Source organism: Pleurodeles waltl, chromosome 1_1 (genome assembly GCF_031143425.1).
Source record: "Pleurodeles waltl isolate 20211129_DDA chromosome 1_1, aPleWal1.hap1.20221129, whole genome shotgun sequence".
NCBI classification, from domain to species: Eukaryota; Metazoa; Chordata; class Amphibia; order Caudata; family Salamandridae; genus Pleurodeles; species Pleurodeles waltl.
The window spans coordinates 538,465,471-538,484,891 of NC_090436.1; the positions used below are offsets into that span (position 1 = coordinate 538,465,471).

General features: G+C 41.9%; 1 protein-coding gene across 3 annotated transcripts in view; it reads right to left on the minus strand.

Moving 5' to 3' along the window:
* The window catches only part of ERAP1 (endoplasmic reticulum aminopeptidase 1), a 540,616-nt gene extending 522,282 nt beyond the window's left edge, over positions 1–18,334 (minus strand). The window contains exon 1 of one of the 3 annotated variants that reach the window (XM_069225890.1): positions 18,222–18,334. The gene's annotated coding sequence lies outside the window, so the exon portion shown is untranslated. Of the gene's footprint in view, positions 1–11,114; positions 11,134–18,217 lie in introns of those variants that run through there. The other 2 variants (XM_069225880.1, XM_069225900.1) reach the window with 2 other exon arrangements.
* Positions 18,335–19,421: the final 1,087 nt, after the last annotated feature.

Genomic DNA, 19,421 nt, shown 5'->3' on the forward strand with positions numbered 1-19,421 from the left:
TGCTCAAAATATTTCTAATGGATAAAAAGGCCTCACAAGCTGAGATTACAAATCAAGACGTTCAGACAGATCACACCTAATAGTCACCCAACCCTACTCAATCACAGCCCCACCATTCTGAAACCTTTTACTTGAAAACCTCTGATGTATTCGAGGCCTCTTGGAATTACGTAAAACATTATGCACCTACCTACCTGTTTAAACTATGTTGAGCTGTAGCTTCCCTCCCGATTCCCACTTTTTCCTTCTTCTATATAACTTCAGAAAACCTCGCTTTATTTTCCCATCTCTTTCCACGCCACTCTGCCCCTCTCCTCACTCTTACTAGATACCCTACTTCGTCTAGGGTTTCTACACCTCCTCTGATGACGAATTTAGCACAGATCAGATTAATGTTGTATTTCCTCTTTATATTGTAATAAGATGCAGATCATCACTCAAGTTCTAAATCTATATCCTTCCTAGTTGTTCCTTCTGCAGTGCTGTGATGCGGGGAGACTTGAGGTATAACAAAATGTGAAATAAAATATACAGTAGCCCTTTTCTGAAAAGCATGGCAAAACTGTGGCCCAAGCAGAACTTGACATAAATTAAATCTGCCACTGTGAAGCATTTTTTGGTACATCCGTGTAACTTGCCCTGCCAGCTTACAACACCCCTGGGAGATCTCCAACAATGGTGGCATAGGCACCACAAGTATATAATAAACTCACAGTGAGACTAAGCACCCAAAAATCATGTTGTCCTGCTCAGTCCTCTTTTGGCTACATGTCTGAGGCTGCTCCAGGGCCACTAGTTTAAAGTAAATGACCACCTGGAGCCATCACTAGCTATATTGCCTCCACAAAAACTTTAAAGTCTGAAAAAAAAATGTCTGACAGGACTGGACCACCAAATTCAGGCTGAATGCATGTCCTCAAGAGCTAACAGAGGAGTGCTCTTAGGTCATGGCCTACAGCATTGCATAGAAATACTGTGAAGGTGATGTTCTTATTGTTTTCTATGAAACTGTTTTCTATTACATTTAATCCCTAAACCAAATTTTCTTAATTTATGTTTACTTTATTAGTAAAATTACTATTTCTTAACTGAACAGAGACGTATTTCTTTAACTGGGCTTTTATTTGCATTGGCTACTACAATAACACCTTACACATTTTCTCTAGAGACTCCCTTAAGCTTAGGCCATTGCTGCTACTATGAACATAACTTGCTTTCATCAACACCTGTTTAACTTTGTTGGTCTTTCTTTTTGTGCCGTGTGGGAGCTCACTCACATCTTAGACCCATTTTATGGCCCCCGCCTTCCAAGGTTAAACAGACTGATTCCCTATACAGTTTATCAGAGCCCTTAATGTCACAGTACTAAATTGAACCTGAACACTTGTCTTATAAGACCAGACATAACCAGAACTCATCTCCGAGTATTATCATTCACCCTTAGAATTCTGCTGACAATACTAGAATCAAACAGAGCTCGTCCCTTCATCGTAAGCACTTAACCGCTTTAATGCGGTTGAAAAGGTGTCCCAGTCATGGACACTACTTCATTAGTCTGCATGATGGGAAAGTCTCTTCATGGGGCTGGGGCACACCAGACTTCCCAGACTTACATCAGAGGCAGCCCTTGTTAGGAGAAAAAAAACGTTTCCCAGGGAGCATCGCTTCTGTGTCAGCTCCGACCACTCCCGCCCTGGTAAGTGATGTCAGCATGCCATATGGCATGCTAATGCCACTGCCTTACCTAAACTGCTCAGAAAAGCAGAAGGTGGGTAAGTTACCCCTTTCTAACAATGTCTTTCCTAAAAGGATTTCAACTCGGAAATCCCTATAGGCACCAAGTAGATTTTTTGAGGGGTGGTCACCTACTCCCATGCATGGGTCACCAGGGGTAGGAGCTCACAACTAATTTTTTAAAGTTTTCCCATTCACTGAAGAGGGTGAGGTGCTATCAGACCCCCTTGCATGGAGTGATTGACTGTCCCATGGAAAAAACAACATGGTGGTATTTTCCACTGGACTCACTTGTTCCTCGTTTTTTTCCAATGCCCCCCTTCACAGGCACAAACAGTGATTTTTTTTTTTGGGGGGGGGAATCACATCACCGCCTCCCCAGGGGCCAGCCCACTTCAGCTGTTGATCTGTTATTGCAACATTCACATTATGCTTCTGCATCAGGTAATGCAGTTGTAGCTGGTAATAAGGGGCATTAGGGCACAGCCCCACCACTGCCAGGGCAAAGAAGCTGAGCTGTTCTACGCATTTGTGATTGGCAGAAATGGAAACAGACAAAATGACAGCTATGTTAGTTTTCATTTCCAAGGTTTGTGCTTCTGGTAATGCAAAATGGGCATGTCACAAGCAGCAGGACAAGGGAGGGGCGTTAGTAGGGTTCCATCCATGCATTGAGTATAGTAAAGGGTGCTTTTCTTTCCAGCCCCTTCACACATTCAAAATCCATTAGAAATGTTGTGCCTGCCCTGTGCCTTGCTTGGTTGTGAAAGAATGGGGCCTATTCGGGTGGTGACATGTTCTTCAATGATCGCCCCAGGGTCTATCAGAAGGCAGCATCCACCAGGAGTGAAGAGTCTGCCCCTTGATTTGGGCTGCCACACTCTACAAACACATCATGGTTTGATGAACAGACAAATGTGCCCATCTGAAGCAGAGCAGAAGAGTGTCAAAAAATTAACAGGGATGGAGTGTTTCCAGCTGATAAGTTTTACTAGCACTTATGTCACAGACATGGGTGGACTAAAGGTATGTATATGTATGTCTGGGTTAGTGTACCGACTGCACAGGTGTGTATATCACCTGTAGCTTCTAAACATAGATAGTTAATTAAGTTTATGCATAAGATGCAGAAATCTGTGTGTAACTGGTGTTAACGCGCATGTCAAGGTCCTACTCAAAAGGCTTATTCAGCATTTCTCCCTTCAATGTTGTGTGGCGTGTGCAAGTTGGAATAGTTCCTAGCGACTGGTGTAGTGTTTGCTCTCAAGACATCATAATAGTATTAGTGCCGTAATTATGGCATTGTAGCAAGATTGTTATGATATAACAAAAAAAAAAAAAACACATTGTGATCTCACATCTGTGTTTTTATCATGATTATGACATGATAATTAAATTAGCAATATGAGCATATAACAATACTACTAAGAAATCACAGCTGGGTAGGTATCACTAATATGACATTATTTTATGAGTACTGTTATGACATGGCAGCTGTGCTGTTGTAACACTTACGAAAAACGTCAAAGTCATTGATGGATGCTTTAATTATGGACAGCTGCTGGCAATTACTATTGTCAAAGGCTAAACATAAAAATGATGGGCTGGAATGTAGGTCAGAGCAATTAACAGTTAGTAAGTCTTTTGTAGATTTCAACATTTTTAAAATGTGTAACAATTATATCAGAGCAGTCTGTGCACCAATCACATTACTGTTGTGTGTTTTCATTATTATGACGCCAGAGTATAATTATTATCAAATCACAGAGCTGTTAAGACATCACATTACCTTTCTCACGGTACAGTCTCTGCTCACTCTAGAGTATAGCCACTTAAAGCTCGAGCCAATTGCCTGACTCAGGCTCAGCTCAAGAGCCCCTGGGAACCTGGAACCCAAAACAACAGGCCGCTAGTATGTACCTGTCGTTGAGTGCTGCTATTTAAAACTGCTATGTAAAACTACCAAAATGACATATAGATTCTGCCTGTCTCCCAAATTTCATTTAATTAAGTACAAAATACTAACCTTTGATGGCAAAGATACCAATCTATGCGGGATATATCGTAGTTTCCCTGTTTCACCAAACTGTGTGATCCTAGTAAAATTATTTATTTTACTCAGCATCCTTTTTGTTCATTGTCCTATGGAAGTGTCTTCAAATACAATAGTACAGGATGTGTGCTGTACCAAAACCTATCTTGTGTTTGTAACAGCCTATAATGTTACCCCATATGTAATATGAGTTTATGCCACATATAGGGTACACAAGACAATTGACTTACCTCTTAGTTTACTAACAGCATTGTTATCAGGGTGGAGGCAGGAATGTTTCTCAGTTTATGTTTAAAATCTCCCTCATTGAACAAATATTTTTCAAATATTCTGGTGCACTAAGGTGAAACAATTCAGTCTATTAAAGAAATATATTTTCTTGAATTTTGAAGACAACTTCTCATACTCTAATGTGATGTTTCTTTTATAATTTACATGTCAAATATTTTCAGGCCTCGGCTTGTGCACGGGCTCTCACAGCCAGGGCAGACCCTTGGCTGTGTTATCCCTGTTAATTTGTTGGCTCGCCCACCGCCAATGATGGAGTAGGGTGTGTGATTTATGTATTAGCAGGGGCGACGAGGAGTTCATAGTGGCGCACTCGCTTGCACTTTGGATCGTGTTTACATAGGTTTCTTTGTAACAAGCTGAATATTCTGAAACTCTTAATGTTTTAGCTATCTGCCTCCTCTACTTTGCATTATCACAGTGTTACGGAATTCTTTCTTTCTTTAGTTAGTTGCAAAATGTGCAACACATATCCTAATAAACATACAGTGTTCATGACAGTTTCGTGACATAATATTAAAGCACTAATTGTGGACATGGAGTCTGTGCATTTCTTCAGACTGAATGACAATTCTGAGGGTTTAAAATGCATGGGTCTTCAGAGCCACATCAAGGGTGCCTACAGCATTTAAAAGATTCATGTTAGGTGGCACAGGTATCGAGAGGATATAGGGTAAGAAACAATGAGAATGTATCCACTGAAACAATGCTATTGGGGGCAAAAAAGGCAACCAACCAAACGTTTGATCATTATTCTTGATTAAAATGTTATGTTACTTTGATGTATACTGAACTAAAAAAAAAAAAAAAAAAAAACAATAAACAGATGTATATATTACGCAGGACACATGTTTACACCTCACCACTACTACATTTCACACCAGCTGCCACTAAGGCAATGGGTCAGCCCACTTCACCTTCACATTGTGCTTCAACTCACCACCTCATAGGGCATGGGGTAACGGGTCAGCCCACTTCGGCCATTTATCTGTTATTGTACAATTCACATTTTGGTTTCGCCAACCAAAGCACACACTGAGGTGCAAGGGTTAAGGTCACCTCAGTCACTACCTGCTTTCACTGTGAGTGACGTCATTATGCACTTTTACAGGGTGAACATTCTCACGTAACGTAGTTCCCTTCAGTGCCAGAGGCTATTATGGTTGCTATTATTATATGCTGTTGCCTTCATTGCATGCATTCTAAGGTGAAGTAATAGTTTTTCTTTTCGATTTTCTGGAGAGGTTATTTGAATCTCATCCTGTAAAGAGATACACACACACACAAACACACACACACACCACCACCACACCCCCAACACCACCACCACTCCACCTCCTCCTCTGTCATTCATTCCTTCCTATTTGATGAGGAACGTTTTAGGTAGTTAACAAAGATGGTGTCAAAGTGGATAACTGTTGCCCAGGACCTAACTCAAATAACAGAGGAGAGCTCTAAGGCAGGTCCTGATACTGAGACATCACCTGAGGGAGAGGATTAAGGAGCAATAGCTGGAAGTAATTTTCCAATTGGTGGAGTGCAATGCAAAGATGACTTTTCGTCCAGTGATTCAGAGGAACAGGTCTATGACAGTTATGCGGTGTCTTTGCTAGCACAATCTGTGTGGCTAAGAGACAGTGAGAAGGTAGCCCAATCAGCAGTCCATGAAGGTACTGACCACGCACAGATTGGGTGCTCTCTTGGCAGCCCCTCAATTGAGTTCAGCCATAAATTACCCCATTCACTGTAGACGTAGGGTGTAAAGTCAGTACTGCAAAGGTTGTGCTTATTGACTATTTCTACATTTTTCTGGATGATGACTTCCTTGAGGAACTTGTGCACTAAACAAATTTGGGTGCTGAACAGTTTCTGGGGGAGCATGGAGACACTCTGGCACCTCACTGTAGGGCACACCAATGCACTCTCACTTCTCTTGCAGAGTTTGAAAAATGTCTGAGCCTTGTGCTAAACATTGGAATTGTGCATAAACCAACTGTATAGTCTTAATGATTTACTCAAGTGCATTATAGTTAATGCACTGCACATAAGGGGGGATGAGACATGCACCATGTTTTGACGGAGTACCCTGTCCTCCAAGAATTAAGGCCCTTTGTATTTCTGGAAGTGCTCTTCGGGGAACTTAGGAGGGTCTGTCCCAGTATGTTTAGCTTAGCTTTGGTTCATTTTCATAGGGATTTCATGTAGGTAAAAAGCAGATGGTCACGGTAGGCATGACACACAACAACATTCCTTGTCACATAAGTCATACTAGTGCTTGCTTGCCACAGTCATCCTCTGTGGCAACATGGTAGATGTTCTGTCTGCTGTACTACAAGTGCAGTAAAGTCAACAAACTGCATATATCCGTAGATGATAAATCTGCCATGTTTTCACAAAGTACACTGCTCACCAAACCCTGAGGCATCTAGACTTTCCAGAAGTGCCCTTTAGGGAACGTAGTCTAATGTGCCCCAGCATATTTATATCGGTGTTCAAAAGAAGATATGCTTGTAATGTGCGAGGAATAACCAAGAGTGCATCTTCAGACCCCTTAAAATTGCTTCCACACACTGGAAAGAGTTGGATTTAGTGTTGTGACTGTTCTGAAGGGCCATGAAAGACAAGTCTCCCTGATCCTAAGCAGGCTGCCTCAGGGAGGTTTTACTAAAGGTGCAACTGGAACTTGTGCAGTATTAGTCAGGTCTACGAATGAGACAGAGGCACAAACAGGTACTCAATGCTTAGCCAAAGCTTGTGTTCATAGGGATCTCATTCAGGTGAAATGTGTGACTAGTGGTTGGTGATATGTATAGCAGTTGGTTGGTGGTATATGTGTAATAGTGTGCTGGACTTGTGATTGTATGTAAGTCGGCTGATGACTGGATGAATGGAAGTTTAGTCATTATTCAGTCTTGTGGGCATTTGAATGTGATGGGCCCTAGAATGGTGCCAGTTTGTTGATATGAGTGTTGTTGGGCTTGTGGCTAGCAGTGGAAATGGGCAGTAATGTTGTTGGTGTCTTAACTGGCTTTACTTCTAAACACCAGTAAGTCATAGGTTCAGTGTTCTGATATTGTCATTAGTGTTTACTCTTTGAACCTATTACTACTATTAGTGCCAGAACTGAAAGGTATGAGTCTGTACTTAAGTGGTGGATGGGCTCAGAGAAAAAAAATAACAACACCTGACATTTTTGAAAACTGTACACCAAGAGCAGTAAAGGGTACTGTAGCTTTCATAGATGCCACTCAGTTTTCTTACCTACAGTGCTCTGCAAACCTTAAACTTTGGCTTAAATCAAGCATTTTCCTTACACTTCTCTGATAGAAACTTCTGGAATCTGTGAGGACTCACAAACTTTCTATCAATTAGCATTCTCACACATCTTGCAATACAAATGGGGCCCCATTTGTGTGGATGGATCAAGTGCCTGTGACATGAAAAGCCCCAAAATGCAACTTGGAGACATCAACATATCTCACCAAAACAAAATACCTGTTTTCAACCACACTGGGCTCTGTTGGGCATTTAGGCCCATATTTATACTTTTTTATCGTCGCATTTCTGTCATTTTTTGACGCAAAAGCGGCGCAAACTTACAAAATACAATTGTATTTTTTAAGTTTGCAAATGCGGCGCTAAAAAAGTATAAATATGGGCCTTAGTTTTAAGAAATGTCTGTGTTTGCGAGGTTGCCCTGGGTGGGGGCCAAGCTAAGGGCCAAATTACACACTAACCTCTATCGCCCAAACAGGTCATGTTTCCACAAGAAGTGCTCCCCACAGAGTGCTTCTGCGCATGGGTCTTGGTGTTGAAGAGCCCTATGTTTTCTATCTTGCTGAGTTTTGGCAGGACTCCGTGACTAGGGTGTTGAGTGTTCCTTTGCCAGGCCCACTTAAGGAAATGCAGTTCAGCTCCAGGCTTCCTCTCTCCCTTCAAGGGGCAAGAAGAATGCTCCCACAACTGCAGCACGTGCCAAGAGATACACTGAAATGATTGATGTTCCCCTAATAGACAAAGTGTACAGTCTGTGAAAAAGGACAGGGTGGCAACAATTAGCTTCTCACTTCCTATAAGCCAGTGAAGTTCCACTCTCAGTTCTGATACTTCCATGTGCTGGGGACCTTGCTACACCCGTGCTGGCAAACCAGGTATTTTACAATAGCATCTCAAAAGGAGGAGCCATATAAAAGATCAAGTGATGGACTTCAGCTACAGTACGACGCTGGGTTCCTTCCAGAGGCTGTCTTTCTTGTCACTGCTCTGAGATTCACAGACTGAGAGCAGCTTTTGGAGGTCTAATTCCTATCAGAATTCCCACTGAACTATCTTTACCTGGCCTGTCTCCTGCAAAGGGGGAATAGTTTGTATCCAGTGCCAGACAGAGCCGTGAGAGCGATACACTTAAAAAAAAACACAAACCTTGACTTCTGGGGTCAGGTATTTACTGTTTACCGACAAGGGAGGTACGCGAATAACTTAACTCCATTTGCAAAAGTATCTGTGTTGTAACATAGTTTCCTGAATTTTAAACAGACGTAATGTTATTAGCACTGAAAGCTTTTGCATTATAAACATTTGCGTTGCCAAGGAGAGAAAAATACATTGTGTTGTTCTTCTTGAAAGAAATTGTGTTATTAACATGTTTCCAGGGCCCAGCTACCACTACATACAAGTGCAATCGTAGTTCTGAAATGTGTGTTTATAAATGTATGGTAAATTAGTTTTGCAACAATTGCATGTTTACACCGAAGATGTGTTCCTCAGATTGTTTCGTTATAAGGGAGTTGCTGAGCTCCTGCACTACGCCATCTCCAACATACCCCCCGCCCCCCAAAAAAACATTAGGGGACCAGTTCTCTCTGGCCTAGTCAGGGGAGAAGAGCTTTGTTTGTCATATATCCTTATGTTAAGTAAGGTGCAAGTGTTCTTACATGGAGAGAATATAATGTTAAGGCAATATAACCTCCCCACCCCTCAAGTGACACTTTATTTTTCAAAAAAACTTTAGTTGTGTTTCTCTGTGATTTTTTTTTTTCTTCAACTTGTTCTGTGTAAAGTGTTGGGGGAGAGGCAGAAGTCCAAGTAAGCACAAATTAATAGAAAGTCAGTTTAACTGTATTTTTGTGACAGGTAAAATAAGTTCCTTTGCTTCCTAAGACCATTTCCATGGCTCTGGTACTTCTAATTATGTCGTTCATGCCCACACACTATTTTGATTTGCATTGAGCACTCGTTTGAATTTATGTTCCCCGACTAAACTGGGAGGTGTGGGAACAGTTTTCAGGACCGTCCACTGTCCCAGCCTCACTATTGGTAGTTTCATTACTTTACTTCTTACACCTCGAGATCCTTCTGAGCTTACAGTGATGATAAAGTGAAGCTCAATCTTTGTTTGTGCACCATTTCACGTTATAAGCAAAGCACAAATCGCACAAGGACCCAGGATTTTTCCCATGCAAATTTCCCTGGGAGTAACCAGAAGGATTTTGCATGGGGTAAACTGTGGAAAGTGGTATACTGAGCGGGTGAAAGAAAAACTGCACGTTATTCCCTATTCTGTATGGGATACTTGAAACTGGATGCACGAAACAGCCTGGGTAATATCTGGACATTACATTAGTGATATTTCTCTGGGCAGTTTTTCCACATGATATTTTTGACCTACAAGGGAGAGGGGCCTGTGGCCTGGATAGGGCTGACTCAATGGCTGGTTTTTGGCACTGGTGCCAACTCGTGTGGGTGAGGTACTGTGGTTTGGGTCCCAGCAATATTTCAGCAGATGGACTCTAGCTTTGCAGTGGTCACCACTTGTGAATCTCGTGGTGGCGCACCGGCTGCACACTAATTTCACGCAAGTGCTGCAAGGGCACCAAAGTTCAGCTCGGGCACGCAGGCGCTAGCAGGGACGTTTTCTTGTTCACCATCCGACTGGCTCAGCTGCTGGTCCTCTACAGCATGACTACAGAAGGACTGCAGGTTGCATGTAGCTCTATATCCCACCACAGGGGGCTCCCACTGTGATGAGAAGTAAAGTTCACGTTCCCTTGCTTTAGAGTTTGGTGAATATTAGCCCTGGGATTCACACTGAGGCAACTTCCTATTGTGCAGGTAGAAAGACAAGGGGCAATATGTACGAACACATTTTCCAATAGACACAGAATGGGTAAAACCCTGTGATTCATCTGGCCCAAGGTCTCCCAAAAATTACTTTAGGTAATGCAGTGCAATGTGCAATCAGCGGTTACCAAGTGGTGAATTTTTATAAACATTGCTTTGTATGTGGCTGCTGTCTGAAGACTGACTGATTAGGCTTAAGCATTTTTTATGAATCCAACCTAATTTTTAAACTGTCTGTGCATTGGGAGATCATTTTTATGAAAGAATTTGGAGGAATAAATGACAAAAACGTAATACTAAATCGCATTACAGAAATGTGGACTATCTGCATGGGCTTACAAGACCTTGCTTGCATCGTGTTGTTAAACCCTGCTAACAAACATTTCAACCAAACCTGAAACTCAGGGTGCCCTACTGATACCTAACAGGGGCATCGGTAGTGAAGTATGTGACATGAGTGACGGAGAATTCGTCCACGGACTGTATGAACAACTTTCACCTTCCACGATTACAATGCAACATCTCTTACACATCGGTATTAAGAATGTGCAACATGACAAGAAATGCGCAGAACAAAGTTTAATATGGTCTTCTAGCATCTGCACATGAAATGTGATGTGTCCTTTCACCACTTCACTGCTCAACCTTCGACCGCCTACAAGACTAAAGACCAAAAATTACAAAGTGAAACCTTTTACATTCTCCCACGCCATCCTACTATTAAAGACCCTCACACTGCCTCACCTCTCACACCCTCCTGTATACCCTGAACCTTGAATATACTCGACTCAGCTCCCCTAGAAACCCTTTTATACCACACTAAGGATCTTTGATTCATATTTGATTACAATCTCACACCAGCTTCCCACATGCACTTTGTCACGTAAGCTCTAACACACAAACATTTGTGCACTCTTACCAGTGATAGATGCGTTTCTCAAGCTGCCTGACGTGACAGGGGTCAAACGTGCACTAGTGAAAATAAAACTGTTCCACAATGCCGCCACTTCGTCTAGGGGCGTTTGAGGCGCATACTAGAGAAAGGACTGCAGACGTAAACCTTTGATTTACCACCACTGATGGTTTCAAGATGAGATGTGACACTCCCGTTATTAGACGTTAAGGTGCGAAGAAACTTCTAAATACAGCTCACAACTTCTGAATAAACTTCAAAGCTTTGCATTCTTTATTTTCGCACAGATTGGGGAGTGTTCTCTCGTCAGCCTTTTGCTGCACCTCGTACCATCCCAGCCGTCTTGCTGCACCTGTTGACTTTAGTAAGGACTGCCAGGGTGGGCCAAAGTCCAGATATTCCCTTGCTGCGATGGGCCGGGCCCTGCTCCTGGAGAGTGCAGGCCTACTTCCGTGACAGCGGAACAGGGAATGGAGTCAAAGTGGGTCTCAGTCCAACCCGCTTACCTGTAGTTCGCTGGAGGTGCAAATGGAACTTTAAGGCACTAAGGGCCATATGTACGAACACTTTTTCCCATAGACACAGAAACACAGAATGGGTAAAAACCTTTGCTACATCTGGCCCTAATTAACTTAAGGTCAGAAGAAATGTGGCTCTACTGGGGAAATGCAGCAAGGATTGCTTGGGAGTCTCTGCTGCGCTGACTTGTGCGGTTGTCTATGTAGAGCTGTTCAATGAGAGAAGGTATGGAGTGGGGCAAAGAACTGAAGTCAGCGTGTGGACAGAAGAGGCACAGCAGATAGTGGGTATTCAGAGAAGCGCAAAATAAGGCAGCGTGTGAGCAGAAGGGGCACCATGTGTATGAGCTGTTGGCCGGCGAGTGTGCAGAGGGAGCTGGGGCAGAGGGTTAGCAATAAAATTAATGTAATTGGCCAATCTTAAAACAGATCAAATTGCATACATTTCACAAGCACATTAAGCCACTGCACTTCTGTACCACCTACAATTAGTTTCAAATATTGTTTTAAATTGTTTAGTGACCTTTTCCCTATCAGTAATTTTGTGAAGTTGGTTTCTATGGATTTTGGAATGTGTTAGGCCCTGGGCTAAAGCTTGGACCTGGGCTGGCATGCAGCGCTCTGTGATGTGGTATGTGCCCTGAGATCTGAACTGTGATGTTCTAGGACAGTGATACTCAAGGTACTGCCCGGGGATCGCATGCAGTCTTCCTGACCTTCACATGCCACCCCCATCAGAAAGACTGCACAGGTCCTATTGTGAGCTCATAAGCTCCTGATACTGGCCTTAAAAAAGAGCCCTTGGGTTCAGGCGGAAATAGCCCAGGCAAGGAAATATTATACAGAGGCCATTCATAAGTGGAAGGAAGAGTTAAGAGAAAAGGCGTGGGAGGAGTTAAGACTAGCAAGTGAGCAGAAAGACTCTCAAAGCTTTTGGAAGGTTGTGAACTCATAATCCCATTGCAGTAGCCCTTCTGAAGATGGGTTGTGCTATTAGTAGTAAAGATTGGATGGCTAACTTTTCTAGCATTTTTGGCCGCAAGGAGCAACTTCCCTCTTTGTCTTCTGATAAGGTGATGCCTTGTGACCAAGTCAGTGGTCAGGCATTATGTCATACAATTACAGCCTCAGATGTCCCTTCAGCATTTGAGAATAGCCTCTCAGGCAAGGCCCCTGGAACCCAACAGAGTTCCTGTGGACATTTTCAAATCCTTTCCAGAATGCTGGGGTCCCCGATTAGTAAGAGTTTTTAAACGTACATTATTAGGCCCCTATATTAAATCCTGGCGAGAGGCAAATATCGTGCCTATATTTAAAAAACAGTAATAAAAGCTCCCCTCAGTGCTATCATCCTATTTTTCTTTTAGATAGCACAATAAAGCTACTGGGGTAGAGTGGTGCGGTACACACTGAAAACTTGGGCGGTGGAAACGCAGGGGCTTTATGACTTACAGTTTGTCTTCCGCTCTGGTCTGGGGACAGTGGAACAGTCTCTTAACCTGTCTGATTATCCAAAGGTATACTAAGTCCAAGAAAAGCACATCCATCTAGCATTTATGGACCACACAAGTGCCTTCGAGATGGTTGACCGTGCCAAGCTATGGACTATCATGTTAAATTTGGGAATTGATAATGCTGTTGTCTCTCTTCTTAGTAGGCTTCATGACCAGACAACAGCAAACTATAATGTGGGTGGGGATCTTACTGATGAGTTCCCCTCAGTAATGGGGGTTAGGCAGGGCTGTGTTTTGGCTCCTTTTTTATTTTTCGTTTATATAAACTTTTGGGGGGATCATCTGATTAGGCAGAGAATGGATATCCTAAATATGGATCAAGAGAAATCCCTGTTCTGCTCTATGCGGATGATGCTGTTCTTATTGCTCGAACAGCTAACACTCTCTAACGCCTCTTAGATGCTTTGCACATTGGTAGCTACATAATCAGCAGAAATTTGGGTCTAAGTGGATAGCAGAAACCTCCAGGTTACTGAAAATAAGTTTTTGAGAAGGTTGTTGGCGGTTCTGCAGTCCACTACCGCTGCCTTTTGCCATGAAGAGGTTGGGCTCACTATGTTGGGAGACATTGCGCTGCAGTCTGATGCTAGAGCATAGGATCTGGACGAACCCTGAGACCCATCTCTGCTAGACTATAATAAAGGACTGCATGGCCCTCGATAAGGGCCAAGATATTCCCTGGTTAAAATACATTTAGACAACCTGTGAAAGGCTGGGGGTCTCTGTTTTTTTATGGTAACCCAGATAGTTTAGCCCGTATATCTTCCAGACAGATTAAAGACCTTATTAAGATGGGTAGCACCAGTGTCTGTCTTGCTCGGACAGAGGACTCACCTGGTAATCGTCCCCGTGACTTTTTAATGCACCCGGCACTTTATTTGCAACTTATCATTGATGAGAAATATACCTTTTGATTGACACGGTTCTGATTAAGGACAATACATTTCTTAGTGGCTTTTCCTATTAAATGTACCTGGTTTTCTGCTCTCCCTTGATGCAACTGTCAGTTGCCAGCAGCACTTTGTGATGTTTTGTACTTTCTATGCCCCTCAGGTGTCAGTTTCTATGTCCTCTTACGTACAATAGGAACTGAGTCTCATGCAGTTGCATTTGCATTTCTGCTTCAGCTGGGTAACCAAAGGGTCATCCACGCTGTTTTAAACTTTTTAGTGAGTGCCATCAAAGTAAGATCTAGACATTAAGGATTGTGTTTTAACTTCTGTTTTTTATTTCAGAGCACCTATTATGATGTGTCAGTTTTGACATTTAGATGCATAGTGGGTCTTGATATTTTTAGAAGTTGTATTTTGCACTAATTTTAGAACTGTAATTTTTATATTTGTTTTTTTTTTCTTTTAAATGATTCAAAATATAAGTATTTTAATGTGACTGCACTGGGATGCTGTTTACTTGAGCAAGCGGTAACTTTCAGAGATGAACTAAACATCCTGAAGTAAAATAAAAAGCATTCTGAAGTAAAAGAGAAGAAGCAAATAAGGTATTAACATTAGGAACACATTGATTTTTTAAAAATATTTTGCAACAAACATGTAAAAATATGATCAAGTCTCTTCAAAATTCAAAAACCTGTATTTTGTAAACATACTGTGTTTCACCTTAGTACAACAGATTATATCAATGTCTTCAGAAATATTTTTTTAAACTTTTAGTTTTAAAAAATGTACGTAGAAACATTCATGCCTCCTCTCACCCTGACAACAAGGCCAACAGTGAACTATGAGGCAAGTCGTCACACAGAGCCTAATGGGTATTCTGGATTGTTATTATACATGGACAACATTAAGATTTATTAAATCAAACAGAAAAGGCAGTTTTGTACTGCATATATCCTGAACTCATGTATTTCAAGGTGTTCTTATATGTCATAATAAACAACGAGCATTTGCAATGCAATGGCTCTCGCATTTGCTTGAGTTAGAGCTATTTGGGTTGTAAATTCCTAATTGGACTTTTCTTGCCACATACATAAAAAATGAAAAGTAAAACAGTTTACACAAGGGAGCCGATTCAAAGCGCAACTGCTGCCGTGAGCGTGAAGGAGACACACAAAAGGACAAAGAAGTTTGTTTGTAGTCAAATATATCGACAAACGTGCAATTATCCTTATAACAGGGTCGGTCCTCAAGGCGGTAACAAAACCACCCCAAGGAGGGACAAACGTAAAGCATTTAAAAATGATAACAAAGGATTTTTGAAAATCAAGCCCACATACAAGTGAAAGTGATGAGCAAAAGGTGGGAGTGGTTAAAAGCTCACATAGATACCAACGTGTTGGAAGAGCAGCGCATGCATGCTGCTATGCTCGACCTAAAAAGGAGGGAAAGTGAAATTAGGCACTTGTCTATGATCACACAATTTGGTCAAGTGGGGAAGCCAGAACTGATCCCAGGTTTTCTGGTTTCACGTTGTGCATTTCTATTTGTTTCCAATTCAATAATCGTTGCTTCCTTTTTACACTTAAATCTCTAAATGTAGCGATAGCATGCTTACCCCAAAGTGTGATAGAGGGATAGTGATTCAGATACTGCATAATACAGTATTATCAAATCTATGACTCTTATATGAGCTTACTTTAGAGGGCAGTATGGAATGAAACCCTCAAAATAACTCCATGACTCACAGGGTACACCACGTATATGATATGCCCACCTTAACCCCTCCTCTCATAAAGCCCACACCCACCATGCTGGCATCCATGAGGCTCTTGGGCACACCACAGACCCGCTTTGTGGCCCCTCGGAAAATGTTTGTGAGTATCCTTGTGCTCTGCTCTGCTCTGACCTGGGCTCTCCATGTCCAACTGGCATTTGGCTGGGGTGAGGTGAGGTACATAGTTAGTGACTGGCTTCAAGTCATTAGGGTCATTTTCTCTAGTTTTGTACCTCACAAGTGGCTTCACTTTATTTGGTGCTCGCCCTGGCATGCAGGCTACTGGAAGAACATTTCTTTTTAAATAACAAATTATTTGGTGTAAAATTAAATGTGTCAAAATAACATGTAGGACTGAAAAAATGCATTTATTTTATTTTCTGTGCTATCCTAGCAGCTGCAAAAGGCAAAAATATTTGTAGGCTTTAGTTGAGGAACGCACCATGAAGCACATGTTTTATTTGATTTGTCATTAGTGACCCAGGTCATAACTATAACATGAATAGCTGTTAAAACTTGCTTAGAAACTTTTAACAATGAACCATGCTTTAAACAATATTCTTTTTAACCTTCACACGTTCATCAGGTCGTAGAATGTATAAAGTGTTTGATATCAAATCACAAAATTAGTTTCTTTATGAATAAGCTGACTAGAAAGAGCCTATGACAAAGGAAATGTGATTTGTAAAATATGCATTACAATAACCATGAACTTTTTCTCTCCTGTGACTTTTAATGGTAGGAAAGAGCATCCAATAGATAGTTTAGTAGCAACCTTAGAGCAAAATAAATAAAAAGTTTCGTAGCTGCCTTGTTAGACAGTTCAGTTGACAGAAGCTGTCTTGTTCTCATGAAGACATCAAAGTCTGATTAGACGAGCCAGTGGTGGAGACAATGAAAGAAGATACACGTTTCAAAACTGTATGATTATAAAGGAGCGTTCCTAGATTAGTGAGGGGAAGCATTGGGGCATTAGAAGCACTGAAGCTTGGGCTCATTCAGCGTTGATCCTTCTCCCCATTCTGGACACTGCATTCTTCCAGAGGTTCTCGGAGAAACTTCGCAAACTCACTTTGAGCTGCTTTGAATTTGACATTTAGATTCATTGAGATCCTTTGCCTGAAACGTATTTTGCTCTGAAACTCTGAGTTTCTCAATGCTTTCACATCTCTGACTTTAGGAATTCTTTGTGGACTCTTCTAATTGATTGATTACCTCACTCTTATGGAACCATTCTTTAGGTTAGACTAGGGAAACTACATGATATTGAACATGAATTAAGCGTTGTTCTTTTAACCTTGATGTACTGTTCTTCAATATAAATTTGATTCTATTAATAAAGATTAGAAACTAAGAAAACTGATAGTAAAAAAAAAATACTAAACTTTCTTTCAACTCTCATAATGGACTCATATAAAACGGTACTGATAAAGTGAGGATTGTTCATGTTTCAATGTGCCCCTGTCTCATAACGCACCTCAAAAGTCTAACGTCTAGGGTCAGCAGCAAAGCAGAAAACTTTACATTTATTTATACTGGCATTTTAACAAAGTCCTCAGCACACTGTGTCTGGTACTTTGAGTGTCAGTTTAATAACAGGAGTATGTGCTCAACAAAATATTCAGAAATGTGTTGTATGACATACTGGGTCAGCCTGGCCTACAGGGCAATCTGGCAGCGTCAGAGGGGCTGGTCTGACGATCAGTCTGTGGGCCCGCTTTATGGACAGGTGGGCCGCATTTTACTGTTGATCTCCCTGACATTAACACATTTTTAGCAATTTGCCCCGCTAATGAGGGCAGACCTTTATTTTGGTGCCTGGGTCTATTTTTTCTCTCCCAGTCCGACCCTGATAAACTACCGCACATTGCAGAAGGTATTAAGACATGAGGACACTCACTCTCTATGATGCGGCTCTTTAGTTGCCGACACTTTCGACTGCGAAGCTTGCTGTATTTACTGTCGTGTCTACACAAATTCCAGCATTGAACGGGATGCAGGATCCCAAACTCCCCTTGCATTTGGAGAGTTAAGGAGCTAGATACTCAGCCCTCTGGTATAGGACACATTGTGTCACCAGGAAACTCGGGTCAAATAAGGACTTCTCCACTAAAATACACCGCGTGGACCTAAGCAAAATCCTTTACTGTGCCTCGGGTACACCGAGCAATGGGGGGCACGCAGAGAAGAGAAAACGTCCGACACGATTCTTCACACAACCCCCACTTTTACCACGCGGTCTCGTCCACGAACAGCTGGTAGCGCAGGTGGGTGTCGCTCAAGTCACCAACATATGTTTGTACCAGGGTCACCAAGGACAACCGCTACATCACAATAAAATCCAACGAATACTTGATTGGTCTGATTTTTAAATCTCTAAAATAAAGAAGAAATAAGACGTATTTACCAACCGCCTGTTGTCTCTCTGCATCGACGTACAGAAAAGAAACTGTTCAGCTTTTATTTTCGGTTTCATTCTCACTGCGCGTTTCTCTACGATACAGGAAGCATGATGCTAAAAAAAGACAGTGCCCTCTTGCGTCGAACTGAATCACTTTTTTTGTAAAGGGGTTTTCCAGCGCTTCGAACAATTAAGCGAATGTGCTATGGCATGTTTTGTAAGTATGGGTTTAAGCTGTGAATTGATACTGGTTTATCGAATTGAAAAATAACACGAAGAACCGCACGCCGGGGGTTCACTTGCCGATTTACAGAAGAAAATCTACTCTGTGGAACAGGCTCTCTGGAAGGCTTCACTTGTTCTTAAAAGATAGCGTTTTCGGTCGAAAGCATCCCTATGCCAACCAACTTGCAGCGTGGGAGTTGTAGTGTCGATGTGCTTCTTTTGAACTAACCCACCTGATGAGAATGATCTGACAACTGGATAAACCCAGAACTTGTCAACATTCTGTGACCACAGGTGTCAGGATTTTTAGGTGTCGAAATAGTAATCAGCATGATTACATCACAGGAAATGATATTACATTCAATCAGGATTTATACAGCGCGGCTACTTCACCCGTGAGGGTCTCGAGGCGCTGAGGGGTCGAGCGGTTGGATCGCGCTCACATTACTCCTTGGCCCACAGCTGCCAAGGTATCAGTACAGGAAGGTGTGACATTACTATATTTGCAGTGTACTTTATGTGTGACATTTACATGCCTCTTATGTGACTGTCTAAAACTTGATCGAAAGCCGTTGAAAAATAAAAGTGGTCCAATGTAGAAAGTTCCATTCTTGCTTTGTTGTTTAATCTGAGGTACCTGGACTTCAACACAAAGCATGTTACTGTCACACACTGCAAACAGAGAAATGTCACACATTTACATACTGAAAAGGTTGCACCTATGCTTTTATGCTGTGAAGAGTAAAAATAAAAGTACTAGAATTTATCGGAAGTAGAATGAATAGATTAACTATTCACACCTAATATGGGAATACCTCAGAGGACCAAAGTTATCCCCTGGCAGGTGCCGACCTACCCCTCTCTGTGGCTTAGTTCGTAGCTTCCAATGCCCTAATCAAACTAACACACCTGCTAGCCATTATTTTAGTGTGAAACATCCAGAACTAGAAATGGTGCCTAGAATGTCAGAGGGAAGTCGCCACCC